Below are 21943 nucleotides of genomic sequence, written 5' to 3'. Positions count from 1 at the left end.
TATTTTGTCTACTTTAGATTTTTCGTTGTGGTTAACATTATTATTTTGTATGCGTTTTCGCTTCATTTTGCCTACACAACACGTCCTCCCATCCAAATATTTTAGGGACATCGCCCAACAGCAGCTGAATTGAATTTTATGCAGAGGAAGGATGATACTTACATTTAATAGTTAGCTTGATTATGCCATTGTGTTAAAAGTTATGGCAACGGATACTTTCAGTTAAAATGAGTGACGTGCAATAGAATTTGATTAACAAATTTGGAAACAATTTTATGGAATCTGTAAAGTTCATGTTTGAAGTCATTTCTTGGTAATTTAAAACAAGTAACATTTCACAGAGTTTGATAATGGATGGGACATGCTCGTTCTTTTGCCTTGCTTTGTTTTGCCCGCAGGCTTTGGAAAGTGTTATCGATGTTGATGGTCATTTGCCGGATATAGATTCAGTACGTTACGGTAACAAGCACCCTTAATGTACAAGCCCGACCATCTTGAAAACGATATAATATGACACAATATACTTTCTAGACTATCACGGCCCCTAGCCCCTACTTCTATGAGGAACTTGGGGCTACCAGAGTTTTGGCCGCAAAAGAAACAGGATTCGCCATGATGGGTGAGGTTGAAAATTGGGTTGGAAAAGCTATAAATTGTGCTGGCAATCCCTCGATTGGGTTGCGCTAAACAACCCCTTGAATGTTTTCGGTATTTAAGTTGCTTCTCACGACTGGAATACCAGCTTTGGGTTTAACATTGTCACGTGACCTAGTCCACAGCTACCCTATTCGCGACGTGGGTGCAAGAAGATGTCACAACTCTTGGACATTCACGTCGACGGCATTACGCAACCAAACGTCAGATACTCAAAAATATTGGACATAGCGGCCGATAAAAGTTTCACCTTACATGCCTATACAACCACAATAACATTGAAGTTACAGAGGCACACTAAACTCATCAAGCCAGCCATTGGCAGTACATGGTGAGTTGATAAAGAAATGGCGGATAGTAGCCAGCGTTGCCTGTATGGTTGTCCGACTTAAAAGTCACACACCGGATGGGTTGAAAATCTGCCAGAATCTGAGCATTATTTAGATAGTAACGGGTGTGCCCAACACACAGAAGTATAGAGAAATGCTAAATGAGAAGCTTGTGTTGAAATACCAAATAAATGTGTGACATATTCTTGTTGTGCTCGCGCCTCCCATATAGATAACGAAACATCTCCATTAGCACTATAAATAAATTAGACATCTTAAAGCAAAGGCGCTTATTCTGGACAAACGTAGATAGGTTCGGTCAGTGAACTCGTTTGTCTTGTCGGATTCATTGAACCCCGTCATCATAGTTTAATTTCCGATTCTTGCAGACTTCCTTATTTAAAATCAACCGCAACCCAGCAGTGGCAGCTTTTATAAAATTTCGTCAGTTAATTTCTTTTTTGTTTTAACCTTGATAATTTAAGAAAGAATTTCCATGAGTTTTTTAAATATTCACAAGATTTTTTGAATGCAGGTTTATAGCCCAAATAATTTTGCAACCATAATCTGGCGCACGTGATAGTTTTGATTTTGTTTCATTGGAACATTGTAAATTAAAGGAACAACTGGACAGGAAAATATCTGAAACACTCTTGCAGGTATATCGCGCCTTTTAATTTCTTTCTTTATCATCGAAACACAATTATCGTTGAGTTGTCAGTTTCTTTTTGGTTTGTTATTGGCTTGTTATCGTTGACTCATCCTCTTCTTATTAGCATCTTATCGGATTTTATCGACGAGTCATAGATTTTATAATGAAGTTTTATCGGTATCTGTTTCATAACACACCGATGAACCGTCGATAGCAAATCACTAACACGTCGATGTAACAAACTGGTAATACTCCGATAAGAAATCAAAAAATTTTCGGTAAAATATCGACAGCTTATTGGTAACAAACCGATATATTTTTATAGCAAATCGATACATTTCCGTTAACCAATTTACGATAGTAAGTCGATAGCTCTTCTATAGCAAATAAATGATAAACCAGTAACAAATCGATTACTTTTCGATAACAAACCAAGAACAAATAGAGAACTTTTCGATAACAAAATGGTGACACTCCTGGAAAAACTAAATTAATTTTCGACAAAAAAACCGAATATTGTTTGATAACTTATCGATAACTTTTCAATTATAAGTCGATAACTTTTCGATAAAAAATCAACTAAATAAATAAATACAAGGCGCGATATCCTCCGAAGAGATTTAACGTTGAGATTCTCTTCCAATTTGCGTCGCGGGACGGGATTTGCTAGGCATTTATTAGGTATATAAGTTTTCACTGAGAGTGTTTGCCAAATCACTTCCGAGGGGCGACGCCGCATAAAAAAGCTCTAGTCTAATTGAAACAACTTTTTTCTAAATTTTTCTAAATTTTACTTTGCCCGGGAGTTAAACCTTCTGTGTGGCGGAGCACGCTACCACCACATTACGGGAGCCGCCTAAAAAATCTATAAAATGATGATAACAATTTGGTAATACTTTGATAACAAGTCAATAACTTTTGATATCATATCGATAACTTTTCGATATTTTATTGACAACTTTCGATAGTAAATCGATTACATTTCGATAGCAAACCACATGTTAAAAACAAAATACAGCTAAACTTCTCAACAACACAAATAGCTGGTATTTAACATCCTTTAAAACATGGAAATATACGTATAAACAGAAAACATTTTAACGTGGTATGATAAATGGGCGGACAAACACCGCTTCGGATGTGTTAATCAAACTCTTCAAAATAATGTACGAAAAACAGAAAAAAAAACACCCGACGTTGCTGAAAAAAAATATGAAATAAAACCTTAGAAGGTAAACAAAACTTCTAACTGCTTATAAATCACACACAGCTATAAATAAAACACCCACTTAACGAGCGCGTTTCACGAATACACACGAAGTGATTACCTGCTACACTCACAAGATGCATCTAAAGGAATGGTTTATTGCAACAAAATACTATAGCCACTTAATATGGCGCAAAGCCGAAAACGTTTTGTCGATATTTCCTCCATAAAAACTTTTTTTTACAGAAGTTAAAGTCTACTTTTGGGATGTTAGTGATATAATGTTAGCTCATGTTGGCGGCCACCGTGGTGTGATGGTAGCGTGCTCCGCCTATCACACCGTATGCCCTGGGTTCAACTCCCGGGCAAAGCAACATTAAAATTTTAGAAATAAGATTTTTCAACTAGAAGAAAATTTTTCTAAGCGGGGTCGCCCCTCGGCAGTGTCTGGCAAGCGCTCCGATTGTATTTCTGCCATGAAAAGCTCTCAGTGAAAACTCATCTGCCTTGCAGATGCCGCTCGGAGTCGGCATAAAACATGTAGGTCCCGTCCGGCCAGTTTGTAGGGAAAAATCAAGAGGAGCACGACGCAAATTGGAAGAGAAGCTCGGCCTTAGATCTCTTCGGAGGTTATCGCGCCTTACATTTATTTTTATTATTTTTTTTTTTCATGTTGGCTTCTTGGTCTGGACTTTTTTCAAATTATGTCGGCCTGTGTAATCTCCTCTTATACGTACCGGTTGAAACTTATTAAACTTCCCACACTTACCAGTCATAGCGAAATGCTTGGAATCATTGGTATTGTTACGAATATTAGCAACACTAAGGGGTACTGTCATATCTAAGCCGATGCTAAGCAGTGACTTGATTCATATCAATAATTTAATCATTATGTCTACACATATGTACGTATAGGCAGCAGAGAAGCAACGCACAAACACATGCATATATCTTATCTGAGGTGCTCACAAGAGAGGGCAATAATTTGTGCAAGTATTACTCACGCGCATATGAGAAGCTATAAACGTAGTTGTAGCTGGTGATTTTGTAGCTGATAACTAACTAGTAAGTTCTATAATGGAAAAGCCTAGAAGAAGGCAACGAGGAAAACAGACCGTATAAAAGGCGACAACAGTAGAGGCGCGAGAATAAGTTTGAGTTAAGCAAGCTATCATTAAGCTGTAGCTTTTCTCTGACCTTGAAAATAAAAGTCTCGGGTAAAGCAAAATACTGCCTCCATACTTTGCCGATCTCCTATATACATACTATATACATACATTTTATTGGATCTAAAATGGTCAGAATAGAGAAAAGGTGGCAGCATGAGGAAGCTCTGCGGTACGCAAGTCATTAAGTGACTGTCATAGCGGCTCTCTGAGGTATTTCAGAGTGAAGCGCTTGAAAGTTTCAGCAGTTCAAATAGTAGCTACGCCAATTAACACTTAACGTTGCTTTATAGGATTGTATATATATATTGTGACGAATATTAGCAACACTAAGGGATACTATCATCTCTAAGCCGATACTAAGCTGTCACTTGTATGTACATAATGAAATCAATCATTATTTCTGCACATATGTACGTACAAGCAGCGGAGAGATACGCACAAACAAATGCATATATCTGAGATACTCACAAAAGTATGCAAACATCGGTGGAAGTAACATATACACGCGCATATGGCTATGCGAGAGGCTATAAACGTGCATCTGTAGTTTATAACTGATAAGTTTATAGCTGGTAACCAATTAGTAAATTCTAGAAGAAGAAACGCCTAGAAGTATGCGAACGAGACAGCAGAGAGCATAAAACGGGCGAAAGCTGAGTAAGCAGCAATCAGTTTGATTTAAGCACGCTATCAGTTGCGAAGTATAAGTGTTATTGTGAAGTACTTTCAAAGTACTTTAATAAAGGCCATTTTGCATCATTGAATATTAGAGTTATTTATTCAACAGTTTAGAGATACGAACGTTAGTAGAAAGTTGCAAATAAGCGGAGTTACGCTAAATTCGTTACAATATGTATTTTTTCGAATCTCTTTGATATTTTATGTAATTCTTTAATGGAGGTTCATGTAAAATTGCGGTTTTACCAACATATGACCTAATTAAACCAAATACAAAAGCGAACAGAAACAAAATTTGGCCAAATAATTCAAAAGCTGCAGTCACGATAAAGAAAAATGCACAGTGGTAAAAAAAACAGTCAAAATCGCTTACGTAAAAAAATTCCATATGTGTGGTAAAAGCTTTCAGCCATCCATTGCTATTACCATGGTTACGACACCTTTCAAATTTGAAAGCTTGTAGCAAGAAGAGTCGTAATAAAAAAAACTACAAAAATGCCAAAGACCGCAGCAACATTAATAAAATCAGGAAATCCCTGCTGGAGAGCCAACAACAAGAACCAAAAACTGCGAACAAAATTCAAACTTTCCCAACCAACCTGGAAAAAATCAAATCTTATTTAACTGCAGTAAAACAATAATTATAAAACAAATGCAAACAACAACAACACCACGTCATTCACCAATAACTATGCAACAACAAGGTTATGTACCAGCTTTAGGAAAAAACTTAACAAAACTCGATTAAAAACGAAATTAAAAAAATCCTGTTTTTGTTGGACTCGAACGGAAACAACGGTAATTAAAACAAGTAAGGAAGGTTAAGTTCGGGTGTAACCGAACATTACATACTCAGTTGAGAGCTATGGTGACAACATAAGGGAAAATAACCATGAAGGAAAATGAATCGAGGGAAACCCTGGAATGTGTTTGTATGACATGTGTATCAAATGAAAGGCATTAAAGAGTATTTTATGAGGGAGTGGGCCATAGTTCTATAGGTGGACGCCATTTAGGGATATAGCCATAAAGGTGGATCAGGGTTGACTCTAGAATGCGTTTGTACGATATGGGTATCAAATGAAAGGTATTAATGAGTATTTTAAAAGGGCGTGGACCTAAGTTCTATAGATGGACGCCTTTTCGAGATATCGCCGTAAAGATGGACCAGGGGTGACTCTTTTTTTTTTTTTTTTTTTTTTTTTGCGGGGAGGCTGAAAAATGCCTAATGCACCATAATTGCTGCCGTCGCAGCAACCGTGTGTCCGTAGACTAAAAAACAGCCCCGTTCTGGAACCGTCGCCCACCCCGGCACCACTTTCGCATTACTTCAGGGTGGCGTTCCATATTTCTCATTTTTTAAGAGCCTACTGTTGTCCCTGCGTCCAGGTTCCCGCTATTTGCTCTGAGTGTCCATTTAATCACCACTGCTTCGCATGCGCATTTCTCTGCGCTCCCTCTCAACATCCATCAGGCGTGTCATTACTATAAATGCCATTTTGCTCACTGCAGTCCAGCATTCTTTCCTGCTGCACATATGTGAAACTAAATTTCTCGTGGTAGGTTCCTCCCCAAAGACTCCATGCAAGGTGAGTCTTTCTTCGTGGAAACGGGGGCAGTAGAACATGACGTGTTCTGCGTTTTCTAACTCTGTGGTACACATTGGGCAATGAGGATCTTCCTCTATCCTACGCTTCCATAAATACTCTTTGAAACCGCCATGTCCACTCATTATTTGCGTGAGATGGTAGTTCAGTTCACCGTGCTTCCGCTCATTCCATTGAGCTACGTTCCAAACTAGTGTGAAAGTCCAACGCCCTTTACTCGAGGCCTCCCACCGTTCTTGCCACTTACCTATTGTTTGTGTCCTTGCTCTTTTCTTGTCTTCTTCAGATGGTCGCTCGATATTAGTGTTATACAGATCGGCCATTTCGCTTGCCAGTAAGTCCACTGGGATTTTCCGGGTTAGAACCAGGATCGCGTCGTCGGACACCGTCCGATAAGCACTTGCTATTCTTAAAGAAGCAAGTCGGTACGCTGCTAATATATATTTTTGATGGGTCTGTTTAGATCCATACCACACTGGTGCTGCGTATAGTATTATTGAGCTGGTTACTGTGGACAATAGCTGACGTATAGCTTCGCTCGGACCACCAATGTTAGGCATTATTCGCATAAGTGATCCATTAACTTTGGTAATTTTCTCCCCCACCGCTCTGAAGTGCTCTTTGAAAGTTAACTTAGAGTCAATGTGCACTCCTAAGTATTTTAAGGAATCCTTTGAGGTGATTTGATGATCCCCGACAGTTAAGACTAACTCGTTCGCCGACCGTTTGGAGCTTACTAATAACACTTCCGTCTTTTGGCTAGCCAACTCCAGTCCTGTATTGGTCAGCCATTCCTTTATTCTTGCTACGGCGTCATTACATAATGCTTGAAGCAGGTCCAGTTTCTTGGCCACTACTACCACTGCAATATCATCAGCATATCCCACAATTTGCGTGTTTTCTGGTAGATCAATCTTTAGCACCCCGTCATACATTACATTCCAAAGCGTTGGACCGAGAACAGATCCCTGTGGGACGCCTCCTGTGATTTTGTACTCTTTAGCTCCTTGATCCGTGTCAAAAAGAAGTACTCTGTCTTTAAGATAGCTACCTATAATTCTGCGTAAGTAAGCTGGAGTGCCGAAGCTTTGCAGCGCTGCCATTATCTGCATCCAGTTCGCAGTGTTAAAAGCATTCTTGATGTCCAACATAATCAGTGCACAGAACTTCCTTTTATTTTGGCCTCCAGAGATAGCTTCTCTAGCTATATTGACGACTGTTTGTATTGCATCTACGGTGGATCTTGATTTGCGAAATCCATATTGACTATTCGATAAGCCACCTGGTCTTTCTAGAGTCAGCTGTAGGCGCTCACTAATTATACGCTCGAAAATCTTCCCTAGGGAATCCAGCATACAAAGTGGCCTATATGAGGATGGTTGGTCCGGCTGTTTACCACGTTTCAGCAATAGGACAAGTCTTTGTCGTTTCCACGGGCGAGGGAACACGCCTTCTTGCATACAGGCATTAAAAAGATCAGTAAATAATGTAGCCCTAGTTGTAATCGCGGCTTTAAGGGCTATGTTTGGTACTTCGTCGGGTCCTGGGGATTTGTTATCAGCAACTCTTTTTGCAGCGTCCAGCACCTCTTGCTCTGTAATTTGCGGAATTTCCGTACTTTCTAGATCCTCGCTTGGATAAGTCCAGCGATCTTGCGCCGGGAAAAGTGTTTCAACAATAATATTCATCAGTATCGGGCACGTAGGTTGCTGTGATATCGGTCCTTTAACTTTGGCCATCACAGTTCTGTAGGCTGATCCCCAAGGATCTAGGTCGACATTATCCAGCAGTTCCCTAAAGCATAACTTCTTGCTCTTTTTTATGGCATTTTTAAGTGCCTTTCTTTGTGCGACATAGGTGCTGTGTAGCTCTGCATATCGTGGTGATGAGCGTGCCCTCTGCGCTATTCTTCGTGCTTTGTGGCATTTTCTACGCTCTTCCGCAATTTCGTCATTCCACCAATATACCGGAGTGCGCTGTGCTTTTCCGCGACTTCTGGGCATGGCAGCATCACATGCCATACATAGCAACAGGGGTGACTCTAGAATGCGTTTGTACGATATGGGTATCAAATGAAAGGTGCTAATGAGCATTTTAAAAGGAAGTAATCCTTAGCTCCATAGGTGGACGCCGTTTCGAGATATCGCCATAAAGGTGGAACAGTGGTGACCCTAGAATTTGTTGGCACAATATGGGCATCAAACGAAAGGTGTTAATGAGTATTTTAAAAGGGAGTGGGCCTTAGTTCTATAGGTGGACGCCGTTTCGAGATATCGCTATAAAGGTGGGCCAGGGGTGACTCTAGAATTCGTTTGTGCAATATGGGTATCAAACGAAAGGAGTTAATGAGTATTTTAAGAGGGAGTGGGCCTTAGTTCTATAGGTGGACGCATTTTCGAGGTATCGCAATAAAGGTGGACCAGGGGTGACCCTAGAATTTGTTTGTACGATATGGGTATCAAATGAAAGGTGTTAATGAGTATTTTTAAAAGGGAGTGGGCCTTCGTTTTATAGGTGTTCGCCTTTTCGAGATATCACCATAAAGGTGGACCAGGGGTGACCCTAGAATGAGTTTGTACGATATGGGTATCAAATTAAAGGTATTAATGAGAGTTTTAAAAGGGAGTGGTGGTAGTTGTATATGTGAAGGCGTTTACCAGATATCGACCAAAATGTGGACCAGGGTGACCCAGAACATCATCTGTTGGATACCGCTAATTTATTTATATATGTAATACCTGCCAAGATTTTAAGGGTTTTTTTATTTCGCCCTGCAGAACTTTTTCATTTTCTTCTACTTAATATGGTAGGTGTCACACCAATTTCACAAAGTTTTTTTCTAAAGTTATATTTTGCGTCAAAAAACCAATCCAATTACCATGTTTCATCCCTTTTTCGTATTTGGTATAGAATTATGGCATTTTTCTTTAATTTTTCGTAATTTTCGATATCGAAAAAGTGGGCGTGGTCATAGTCGGATTTCGTTCATTTTTCATACCAAGATAAAGTGAGTTCAGGTAAGTACGTGAACTGAGTTTAGTAAAGATATATCGATTTTTGCTCAAGTTATCGTGTTAAAGGCCATGCGGAAGGACAGACGGAAGACTGTGTATAAAAACTGGGCGTGACATCAACCGATTTCGCCCATTTTCACAGAAAACAGTTAACGCCATAAAATCTATGCCCCTACCAAATTTCAAAAGGATTGGTTAATTTTTGTTCGATAAAAGTATCCTAGACAAATTAGATGAAAAAGGGCGGAGCCACGCCCATTTTTAAATTTTCTTTTATTTTTGTATTTTGTTGCACCATATCATTACTGGAGTTGAATCTTGACATAATTTACTTATATACTGTAAAGATATTAAATTTTTTGTTAAAATTTTACTTAAAAAATTTTTTTTTTTAAAGCGGGCGTGGTCCTATATAGTAATAAGAGTAACGTTCCTGTCAAATTTCATCATGATATCTTTAACGACTGCCAAATTACAGCTTGCAAAATTTTAAATTACCTTCTTTTAAAAGTGGGCGGTGCCACGCCCATTGTCCAAAATTTTACTAATTTTCTATTTTGCGTCATAAGTTCAACTTATCTACCAAGTTTCGTCGCTTTATCTGTCTTTTGTAATGAATTATCGCACTTTTTCGGTTTTTCGAAATTTTCGATATCGAAAAAGTGGGCGTGGTTATAGTCCGATATCGTTCATTTTAAATAGCGATCTGAGATGAGTGCTCAGGAACCTACATACCAAATTTCATCACGATACCTCAAAATTTACTCAAGTTATCGTGTTAACGGACGGACGGACGGACATGGCTCAATCAAATTTTTTTTCGATCCTGATTATTTTGATATATGGAAGTCTATATCTATCTCGATTCCTTTATATATGTACAACCAACCGTTATCCAATCAAACTTAATATACTCTGTGAGCTCTGCTCAACTGAGTATAAAAAGACAGCAACAAGAAAGTGTTACGACTTTGAAAAAATAAGCAATAAAGCAAAAGTATCGTAAAACTCAAAGTATACATACAAAAACTAAGAACAAAAAAAAAAACAAAAACAATTACAGCTAAAAGCAAGCACAACAACAATAGTTGGCGACATTGACAACGAAAGTGAAGGGAAATTACTGTGCAAATTGAGAGCCCCTAGATACACAATGACAGTCCCCTAGAGACAGTGGCGTAGTCAGTGATGATCTCAGAGAGAGAGGGTTTTGTGAAACCAAATTAAAAACGAAATTACTATAATGAAATACAAGGTAGCATACAAAAGTCTAATGACTCATGGACCGTCTAATGAAAACACTACTTCCAGTATGCGTAACTGAGATGAACATTTGGATGCCAAAACGACGCGCTTGTTCTACAAAAACCGAGTCAAAAACCTTGTAGACCAAAATAAAATAAACTGAATAAATTCGAACCGTTGACAACAAATTGAGGCTTTGAAAATTATCAAAATGACTGCAATGTGGTGAAATGCCGAAAATCTAGAGAAGTTAACGGGTGGGTTCCATTCCCGTAGCAGGCAAACTTAAGATATAAGAAGCTAAAGACAACTTGTCTACTTTTTTTCTGAAAATACCGGGCAGACTTATTGGCTTGAACGTAAGGGGCAGCGATAATTTCATATCCAGTATTTCATATTTCAACATACAGCGAGTCTAAATACAGCGGCTGTGCTGACTGGGCTATATCGTCCGAATAGAAGGGGATTATCCGACTCAGAAGTAGGATAATAATTGAAGCAAAGAAAGAGGGTGGCAAGTTACGTTCAAGGCTCCAAAGCTATTCTGTTGGTTGGATTGCTTCTGTGCTAAGAAGCAGGATCTTACACTCAAACTCAGACGATAAATAGATGCGTCGCTCCTCCTATTGGTATTGGTAGTATATTCGAGCAACTTAACAGGGTAGTCTTATAGGCAAACGACTTTCATTAAGCACTGAAAACATCGCTTTGCGGAATTTCGTGGTGAGCATTACAAAACGTGTTGGGGTGTAACCCAAAATAATGGAACTTTCACTAAAAATAAAAACTCTTTGCTAGAGAGGAGAATAGCTATGACGGCGTGTTCTACCAGTCAAAGGCCCTCAGGGGGGAGTGGAAACAGTCAGCGTATATCATCCATGCGATACACATTTTATCGGAACCCTAGTATGAAATTCCAATCTGGTTTAAGTTGCAAGACAAAACGAGCAATCAACTATAGGTTGAGAGGGCAGAAAGTCTACCATGCCTGGGAATGTCAGGTTCAGTAAGCAGGGTCCTTCTGAAAGTAGTAAATGTCATCCTTCATTTGTTGCTGCATGTGTGCGAGCAAAGTTTGGTTTAAACAAATTTTCTCAGACTGAGAGAATCTTAAATATGGAAATCAGCTCAAGTTAGAGATTTAAAAACAGTGCAAGAAAATTGACCTGACGTCCTAAAGTATGTTGTATGTATGTAGTTGGACACATTAATATTTATCCTTAGGAGGAGGAAAGGCAGGATGTGGGCGGTAATAGGAATGTTACGGTCTACTCCGATGGCTCTCCTCACCTGTTTTTACTAAGGCAATGCATAAAAAATGGATAGAAAATAAAAAGTTTACTCTCAAACTAAATAAATCGACAAAAAAGGTACTTACGGCGTTATCACAGGTTACTCTGCTTTCGGACCGATGCTTCCACGACGGCATTTACTATTTAGCTCCCTCTAAGAAAGCTGCCCGGGAGAGAAGTCGGTTCATCACTTTGCTTGGTCGATGTCCAGTTAAGGCGACTTAGATTTGTCGGTTTGCTTTTCCCCAGTCTGGTGAGAAGGTGAAACTTTCACCCCGACTCAAGTTTATATGGGAAAGCAAATGGTTTATTTTATGACCAATAAGAATATTTCTGGTTGGGTGAATATGCTCCCTCAGGCAGTCACCTAAGTCATTGACAAGGGACGAAAGTTTCTTTGTGTAGAAATTTGGAAAATTCTCATGTACGCTCATTAAAGCTTGACTTAAGATCTAAATTACTGTTGCTGTTAAATGTCGCATATATAAGGGGAAGATATTTCTTCTTCAAATTGCAAATTTGAGTTTGGGATACCTTTGTATTAGATATAAAAAGTTTGTTAATAAACCTTACGAACAGAGAAGGCATTCAGCCCCCCAAACGCTCTACCCTATTCTCAGCGCCTCTGCATACACATACACCCATACACACAAACAACGAAGTATACAACTAATAGCATACAAAACTATTGGGAGGCAGGCAACTATTTACATCTCTGCATAATTTTCAACAACAACAACTGTGAACATGATACGGATTTTACTTTACAATAAATAAATCCAAAAAGTACATTGTGTGTATATATGTATGCATTTTTATTTATTTGTATGTAAACAACGGTTATAAAATTGTGTAAAATTATGTACCTGCCATGGGAAAACATCAACAAATTACGGTTGAAGGCAAATTGAGCACAGAGACAAGGCTTTAATTTGCTGCAGCACAAAATGGAGCACTCATTTAATTGAGAAATGTAATGAATTTGAACTTTTATTTCATTTGGGTTGTTTTCTATAGAAATTATTCTTGGAAAATTAGAGAAAGAAGTGAAAAGCGAAAATAAAAAACATTTCTTCAAAGAATTTAAACACGCTTAATATAAATTCGTTTATAAACAAAAAGCTTTTCATGTCAGCATGCTACAGATTGTTGTCTTAGCGAATTTAGTTTAGTGTTTTAATTGTTTTACTCAATCTTCACAAGGTTCTTATGCTAAACACATTTAAATTTAATAAGGGTTAATAAAACACATTATCAGTTTTTTGCAAATTATATACGTAGGTTTTCGCGTCCGTACGGTTGGCAGCAATTACACAGGCTGACAAATTCTAGATTCAGAAATATTTTTGTTAGATTTGCAATACTTTCTCCATACAAAGTTTTTTCACAAATTTGAAGATACTTTTAGACACGTTGAATGAAAAAAATGTATGCTTAGCGCGATTATCCTCCGAGGAGTTTTCGGTCGAGCTTCTCTTCCAAATTGCGTCGTATGCCTTTGAAAAATTGTTTCTTTAAAGTGGCGGGACGGAGTCGGCGAACAGTAGGTGCAAGGCAGATAATTTTTCACTGAGAAGATTTTCAGTGCAATACTACACTCGAAGTGTTTGCAAGAAAACTGCCGAGGACCAATCCCGCTTAGAAGGTTTTTATTTCTAGTTGTTAAAGTTCTTAGTTCTAGTTTCAAAGTTGGTATCCTCGGGACTTGAACCCAGGACTTTCGGTCTGATAGGCGGAGCCCACAACTATCATACCATGGCAACCGTAGCACATTAGTCACTTAATAACTGTATGTAGGCGTGTTTTATCAAAACATGCATGACCGAAATTAAATTGTATTAAACTTATGAAACAAAGCAGTTGCGGTAGAAGGAAATACATTGACTATTTAATCTGCTAGACAGCTCCGATGACAATATAGGAAAAACGTCTGAAAGTATGCTACAAATATTGCATAGCTTTCGTACATACAAATGTACAAAAGTAACGGTTGACCCTCCCAAAAAGTATCTCAGATAGAACTTGTAAATGATGTATTGGCTTTGGAATGTTTTGACCTTCCTTATCTCAAATTTAGCGGCGGTCTAAGCGAGCTCATGTTGTACAGCAAAGCTTGAAGCATATTCCACACGAAGCATATTCCAAGTCTCTTTATAAAATTCTGTTCTCCTCTGAGTGTTTAAAAAATTCGGAAAACAACTTTTCACTAATGAGAATGAATGGGAAATAGGGATTTATGGTTTCGAATACTTTCTCGCCATTCAATCTACCAACCAAAACTAATTAAACCCTTTGGGAAATAAATAGTTTTCCCCATTCCTGAAACATTTATTTTTTTACTTTGGACAAATACTCATGCAGAAAAATATATAAGCTCATGCAGTCTCGCGAATAAAGTGCACTGATTTCGAATGTAGCGTCTACTTGGAACGCTTCTATGATGATTTGCCTCGTGTGCATCGAACCTTTAGCTGCTTTGTCGGAAACACTTTCTAAATCAGAAAATAAGTAATACCTGGGAGCCAGAGGTCTTTCTGTTATATATGAAGGCCGGCGTAAAAATGAAATACCCGACAATTGCTTCAGTTAAATTTCAATTGATCTTAAGGTTTCAATAAAAACTGGACTACGATAGTTGTCAGCAGTAACGAGACAGAATTAGGCGGCATGCTAATCTATTTTGTTATATCCATTCTGAGTAAATTATATATATGAATTTGGGTATGTAAAAGTCAAGAACACTGATCCCCCAAAATACGAAGCTGACAGTTGCGGACAAGCTCGAAGCAGGGCCAACAGCATATAAGATGAGTCTAAGACACGGTGTTATATGTCCTAAATATCAAAATTGTAATGCTTTCGCAAGAGATACAACCTTTATTAGAGGAAATTCGTTTATAAATAACTTCCATGTTTAAATTACGGCATATCAAGCTTTGTAGTGCGCGGACTTTTCTGAAGTATAATAGCTTATGCCAAAGATTAAAGTCTTACGCTTAATGAAAAAATTTAGCAATTTCTCTAAATAAATGTTTATTAATCTTCTTTATTTATATTCGACAATGCCAGACAAATAAATTCCAAATAAAATAATAATTCAATTGCCTAAGCTGTAATCATGCCAAAAGTTTGCCACGCTTTAGGGGTTTTATATCTTTAAATTAGTTAATTAATTTGATTCAAATTGACTTCATTGCAGATACAGCATGCGGCTCAGTGGGTGTTAAAACCAAACAAACACAAATACGACATAAGAAGCTAATTTACAACTCACACTAGTGAAGAGTTGGCTTGTTGTCAGAGTAGAGAGATATTGAATGCTCATCTCAAAAGCATAGATTAGATTGATACGAATCTTTTGCTTACGCTCTCATATTTTCGCTCTCACGAGGGATTTATCTTCTAGTTGTTGCTCGTACTGCCATCTCGGCGCCGCTGCCGCTGCCGCACTCTTGTTGCCGTTTTGTGGTGAAGCTTGGCACGTACATTGCCACAATCAGTTCACTTCGTTTTGCCAGCGTATAGGATTTCGTCGTATCGTTCGGCCATCTCACGTAAATAAATACGGCAAGTGGCGTAAAAAATATTGCTTGAGGTTTAAGCATTTTGCCTCCATGTCGGCTGTGTGTCTTATCACAGTTCGCAGCCCAAAGTAAACACATTGAGTAAGACAATTTGTTTTTCATTTTTGTGTGTTTATATATTTGTGTGTTTGTTCACTGTCCGCAACATTATCAGATACTGTAATAGCTTAACGGTTATTTCGACACCAGCAGCCGTTGGCTGACAGAAAATCAGGTTGGAATATTAAAACATGCTGCCCAACCCCCTCCTGTAGAGCAATCACCTACTGGAATTGGCTGTGAAATAAGTAATCATGTATATGTGTGGGCATTTGAGGCTGCAAGAAAGAAACTTCATTCTTTAATGACTAAATGATGTAGGTACTAGCAAATAGCTGACTGGGTAAAGGAAGCTTACATGGCACTGATTCAATGTCGATTTGGGATTGAGTTTTTGATGAAGTTCACATGTTAAGGAAAATGTTGTTTCGTTACTTGTTTAATACTCATGGAATTCATATTCAATTTATATTTAATTTCGGGCAGTCTGAATGCTCACAGTTTCGTGCGGTTTTTGGAAATGTGTTCAAAAATATTGCTGTCGTTATAAAATCTTAAGTTCTAAAAAATAGATGTAACTACCATATCATGTTTTGGATCTATGAAATAGCGCTGCTTTTCTCCGTTTTGTTGATTATCTCGTATAAGCTGAGCTGAGCAAACACTGGGTAGATATCAACTCTTCTCTGCAGTGGTGTACTAGGAGATCCTTCTGCCGAAGTATTTGACTTTAGCGTAGCTCGCTTTTAACTGGAGTTAGGTCTTTCTATATCTAGATATCACCCTTTAATGGTCTGCAAGCTTTACTTCCATAATATTTCATCACTAAAAGGAGCGTCCTCGTCCGAAGCTACAAAGACAAGTGGGCAGCTGTTTTATTTTCTTTAGTTGGCTCTTGATCTCAAAAAAAACTTCCCGATTCAAGGGAAATGTTTTCTAGAAAAGTAGTTAAGATTACAGACCGACTGAACTATTGTTACACCACTGAACGAATTGCAACCATTCCTTCTTAAAATAGGCAATTGTTTCGTATTTTGTAAAACAGAATATTCTAGATTATCCCTGCTTCGCTAAACAGCCGATAAAGGGTTTGTTCAAACATTCCGCAGATAATAGGAGAACAATGATACTCAGATGGCTTCACTCCGCCAGTTAAGTGGTCTTCCTCGTAAGCTCATTGGTAGCACAGTATGCAGATCAATCACTATAAACCGGACCCATACCATTGCTGCGGTGCACAGGAAAGCCTGTTCGCTTCCAACTGTTCGGTGAATTACGGCAGGAAGTGGGAGAGGGCAGGAGTGGAAGTGAGAGTAAGAGTGGGAATCGTAGTTGTAATGAGAGTGATAGTGAGGGTGGTAATGGTATTAAGAGTGGGAGTGGGAATTTGGATAAGAGTGGGAAAGAAAAAAGGGGAGGGTGGACTAGAAATGTGGGGTGAGGCCATGGGTATAAAGTTTGGAAAAAGACACCACTTAAGGATAATATATACTCTCTGTCTATATCCTTTTTCATTTAAGTAAGATGAATACCTCCAACCGTCTTTTAATTCTTGTAAACAGAATGGAAAATTGCTTAACACCACTTTGTTTGATTTCGTCTACCTTTAACCCGTAGTAAAAAGTATCAAATCACTTAGATAAATCTTCATAAATTTCTTTGGTCATCGCAGTCAATAAGAACAGCATATTTCCCCCCTCAACACTGGCCATCAGTAAAAGATTTAACATTTTAATATGATTTAGTTTACTCTTGGATAGGGGACATTGAAGCAGTTTAAATCTACTGCTCAACGGAAAAAAAGCTTTGAAACTGCCAATTATGTGGGCTGCTGAAAAAAATGATCTACCGCCATCGACGCCAAAGTTGTCACGTAATGAAATGTCAATCAAGTTCCTGTTTACAATTTTCATTGACAATGACAAATAATTGTAGAACGATTTACATTTAATGCCGTTGTCAATGTTAACCCACGGCAGCCTGTGTGCATATATTTTTTTGATAATATTTTCCAAATGACTGCCGGAATTTGGGGAGAGTCGAACTGATCTAAGGTGTCAGGTCCATACCCTTAATGCACGTACCTTCATCCAGTGAGGACAGTGTAAATGCTTATGCACAGGCGTAAGTGAGACAAGATGATTATCTATAGCCGGTGTTTGAATATATTTACGGGTATTTTATATTTGGCCTGGAGACAGTTTCTGATTTGTAGTTACGCTTACTGTAATAGTAACGATTATAGTTACTGTAATGGTTACAATAAGTGTTGCTGTAATAATAATTGCCAGTGTGTTTGCTAGGTGAAGATAACAGTAATATTGACGGTAACATTAAAGGGAAACATGACGACTAATGTCTTTGTTTTGGTGAAGTTTACTTTAATGGTTACCATTACGGATACTGTAATGGTTATGGTTGCTGCTAGTGTAATAGTAAAGGCTACGATAAGTGTAATGATTACAGTTGATGAAAGGGTAAGTTTTACTGTAATGGTTACGTTTTCTGTAATTGTAAGGATTACTGTAATGAATCGGATCATGGTGAACGGTTACTGTAATGGTTGAGGTGACGATTAGGCTTATGGCTACTGCAGCGATTACTATTATGATTATGGTTTCGTTAAACGTTACGTTATGATCACCATTCAGATAAAGAAGTATGATTGTTAACTTATAGAACGACGTGATCATAACAGTTACCCTAGCAGTGAAGGTAAAACTATCAGTAAGAGGAGCGTGAACTTAACAGGAACCATAAAAGTAGCCATATCGGTAACCATAACCACAACAATAGCTATACTCTGCCGTAACTGTTATTATTTTCGAAACCATAATACTAACAGTGGCCGTAACTGAAATCGTCACCGTTATCAAAGCCGTAATCGTTTTTGTAACCGTAGCCGTAACCGTACCCTTAGCCATAGTACTAACATTAACCGTAAGCATAAGACCGTAATAACCGTTACCATAAACGGATGCCGTTTTTTCTGTTCAAAATTGAACAAGTAAAACGTTCTTAAATCCAGGGGCCGATTTTAAAAGTTATTATTTTTTTTTTTTCAGTTTAAAAAGTCCGGGTCAAAAACGTATCCTAGGTGAAATTTTATGGGATTCTATGAATACCAGACTTTTATTTTATAAGCCTGAAAATGAATGTTCATTCCGGACTTTTATTTTTTAAAGACAGAATAAAAGTGCGACCCTATCAGTAAGTATGGAACGGCTCCAAAAAGACTTTTGTGATAAAATGAATAACAATTTGAACTTTGCTTGAGGGCAAGCTGTCTGCCTACTTCATAAAAAAGTCACAACCTTAGTGATGCTGCCTTGAAAGTGAATTAACTTAAACAATTGTTATCACACTCAACTTTGAAAATATTCGTAAGTATTCTTTTGAAATTCAAGTATTCTCACATGCCTTTATCATTTCATCTTTCTATCAGTCATGGCACAGCCTCTTCTTTATAACTTTGTATCAATGACTCATGGATTCACTCGTGCGCCTCAACATTTATTTTTTGCTGTCCTATCAAAGTAGCTATACTGTCATTGTTGTTGCTGTCGTAAGTTGTCATTCTTTTGATTTTTTCAATTCTCTTCAGTTAATGGATACACCTGATGCCTCAACTAGCATGGTGAGGCGGGCCATATAGCTTGACTCTACTGCTCTGATCTACACCCACATTTTCTTTCCAATTCATTTATCATTTTGATTTCGTTTTTCGTTTCACGCTTTGCTATTTCACAATTCAACAGTAGCAGTAGTGTAGTAAACACAGATATAGCAACAATAAGACATAGAGAAAGTGATACAATATGAACAACAACCACAGCTGTGGTTATCGCCTTCTATACAGAGACAACAATCTAGAAATGGTATAACATAAATTTTCTTAGCTGTAAAGTTTTCGCAACCTGCAGCCCTCAACCCAGTCCATCCTTATGCGCGGGTTATACATACGTACATAGAAATGGTGAGAGGGTGTCATGGTTGACTTGCTGTTGCTCAGTATTAGGAATGGCCACACGTTTCCTGCTGCTACCGCTGTGACTGTTTGACATTATATTTTCACTTGCCCAGATTCATTGCGCTCCTGTCCTGTCCAATATGTTCACTTGACTGCCTGCTCATTTGTGTCTGCACATTAAACGCCTACTTTTTCGTCCCTCTTTTGTGCCTACTTCCTCTTCTTTTCATTAATTGCCCTCAAATTCCTTTATGTCCGTTTGTATTGCCTATTCGTCGTTCGGTGTCGCATGTGCGTTCGTCCGTATAACATCAATTAAAAATTTCTCTTTACGCAATCACATTTACACTTACATATTTTCTTACATTTATATGTGTATGTACGTGTAAATGTGTATGTGCCAGTCGGTTCAATGCAATGGTTTATTACTTTTATTTAAGTTCTTTTTGTTTCACTGTGCCGGATTTCATTTGCCCAAAGTTATTGCTTACACTTGTTCCTTGGAATTTGGATTGTTTTGGGAGCAGATGCCGATGCCGTGTCCTCTGTGGTGTGTCCGCTGCTCATCTTTTGTTACATAGTGTGGCTAGGAGCTCTACTTATGCAGTATAACTTAAATTGATATGACATAACTTGAAAAAGGATTGTGTTTTGTTCTGGAGCTGTAATATATGTGTAAGCCGAGTTTGGGTAAAGTTATTTTCTATCGTGCCCTGTGCAAACCTAGGTTCTGTTTAATCAGCAGGATTTGGGCTTTCAAATATTATTGCGTTAAGGATGTAAGGGCCTTGAGCAATTTCATTCATACACACACACATTGCATTTAGGGGTGACATAAGATCAACGGCCCTAACGTCAATTGACCTTATGACTGAGTATATTGAAACCACTTTTTTATTTTAAATAACAACTAATGAATTCACAAAGTATATAATGTTAACAGGTAAAATTTATAATATATAAAAAGGAGCCTTACATTACTCCTTCAAATATTCACAAAATCCATTGAAGCTATGACGATATGAAATTGTGACAGCAAAAAATTTCAAATGGTTACAATGTCAACGATATTGACATCACCATCCTGCTTTTTAAGATCGCGGGTTCGAATCGAAAAAAAAATCTTCTTTTCCGAAATCGTCATCAAGTCAATTAGTTTGTTTCGCACGTCTACGTTTTAAAATGTAAAAAACTGTTGAATTATAGTAAAGTTTAATTTATTTTTGATATATACTTGCTCATTGCAATGAAAAGAGACATTTTTAAAATTACGAAGCTCCATTACCTATATTTTTGTCTCATTCCAGTAAAAAAACGGCTAAAAACTGGCTCATTGAGGCCCTATCTGAGATAAGAGGAACTTATTCAACAAAACGTGTAGACAAACTTCTATAAATTCTTGCATTCCGGTCTCAATTGATTGAAAAATCGGCTCAACACTGGCCTAAAATAGTTCTAAATTTAAGTGTTCGAGTGCTGTGTTATTTCCCTTAAAACATATTGAATTACAAGATGCCCGGGATTCTTTTTAAATAAAAACAAAATATTCAACTTAAAGAATACTGCCGAAAATTCTTGCTTTTGTGCTAATTTTAATTTGCTGTGTATGTGGTCATAAGGTCAAACAGAAACTTTCTACTTGGTCATAAAGTCAAATTAAGAAAGATCAACTGACCTTATGCCTACTTTAAATTGACCTTGTGACGATTTGAAGTCATCATAGAGCCAATTGATCTCATTTCCATTTGAAATTGCGTTAACGTCAATTGACCTTTTGGCCTTTAACCTTTTGTAACCCCGCCTGATTCCATATACAGAAAGACTTCAAAAAAATATTCAGGTCTTTCGAGAAATTTCGCTCATGTATCATAATTAGGGGTGTTGTTTGTAGTTTGCGACGGAATCTCTGGCCCGAGACCCATTCGGTTCACGCCTTACTCAGATCCCGCCTATCATAAAAGGCAGACAATAAATCGTTTCTGCGTCAGTCATAATGTACAAACCGGTACGGGAACCTACCGGATTCATATCCGGCAATAGACGACAAAAATTGTTTTTGGAGTTAAAAGCACTCGCGAAGTTCGTACTGAATTATTATGGATTGGTTGCGATCTAAAATACTCGAAATATTTTCCAAACGACTGCACGTGCTTATTTGTAAAAATGTACTTGAAAATCCGGTGTTCCTTTTGATACAAACCATTTAATTTCCATTCGCCTACGACTTTTCAAAGACGCTATATTCGATTCAAGATTCAAGGCAAGACTGAAGCCCGAAAAACTTGGTGTCCTAAGAAATGTTCTCAAACTTCGATAGCAAAATTTGCCTAAGGGCTTTCAAGCGAAATAAAGCAAATGAAGTAGCATCCGACTAATTACTTTCAATTTTTAAATTTATAAGCGAAACTCAATACTGAGTTTGAACTTCCTCAAAAAATTTCCTTAAGTTTGCCATCGAAATTCGCCGCTAAATTCACATTTGCCCAATTATTTTCCTCATTGA

The sequence above is a fragment of the Eurosta solidaginis genome, chromosome 1 (assembly GCF_040869045.1).
Source record: "Eurosta solidaginis isolate ZX-2024a chromosome 1, ASM4086904v1, whole genome shotgun sequence".
NCBI classification, from domain to species: Eukaryota; Metazoa; Arthropoda; class Insecta; order Diptera; family Tephritidae; genus Eurosta; species Eurosta solidaginis.
Note: the sequence above shows the minus strand (reverse complement) of the source record.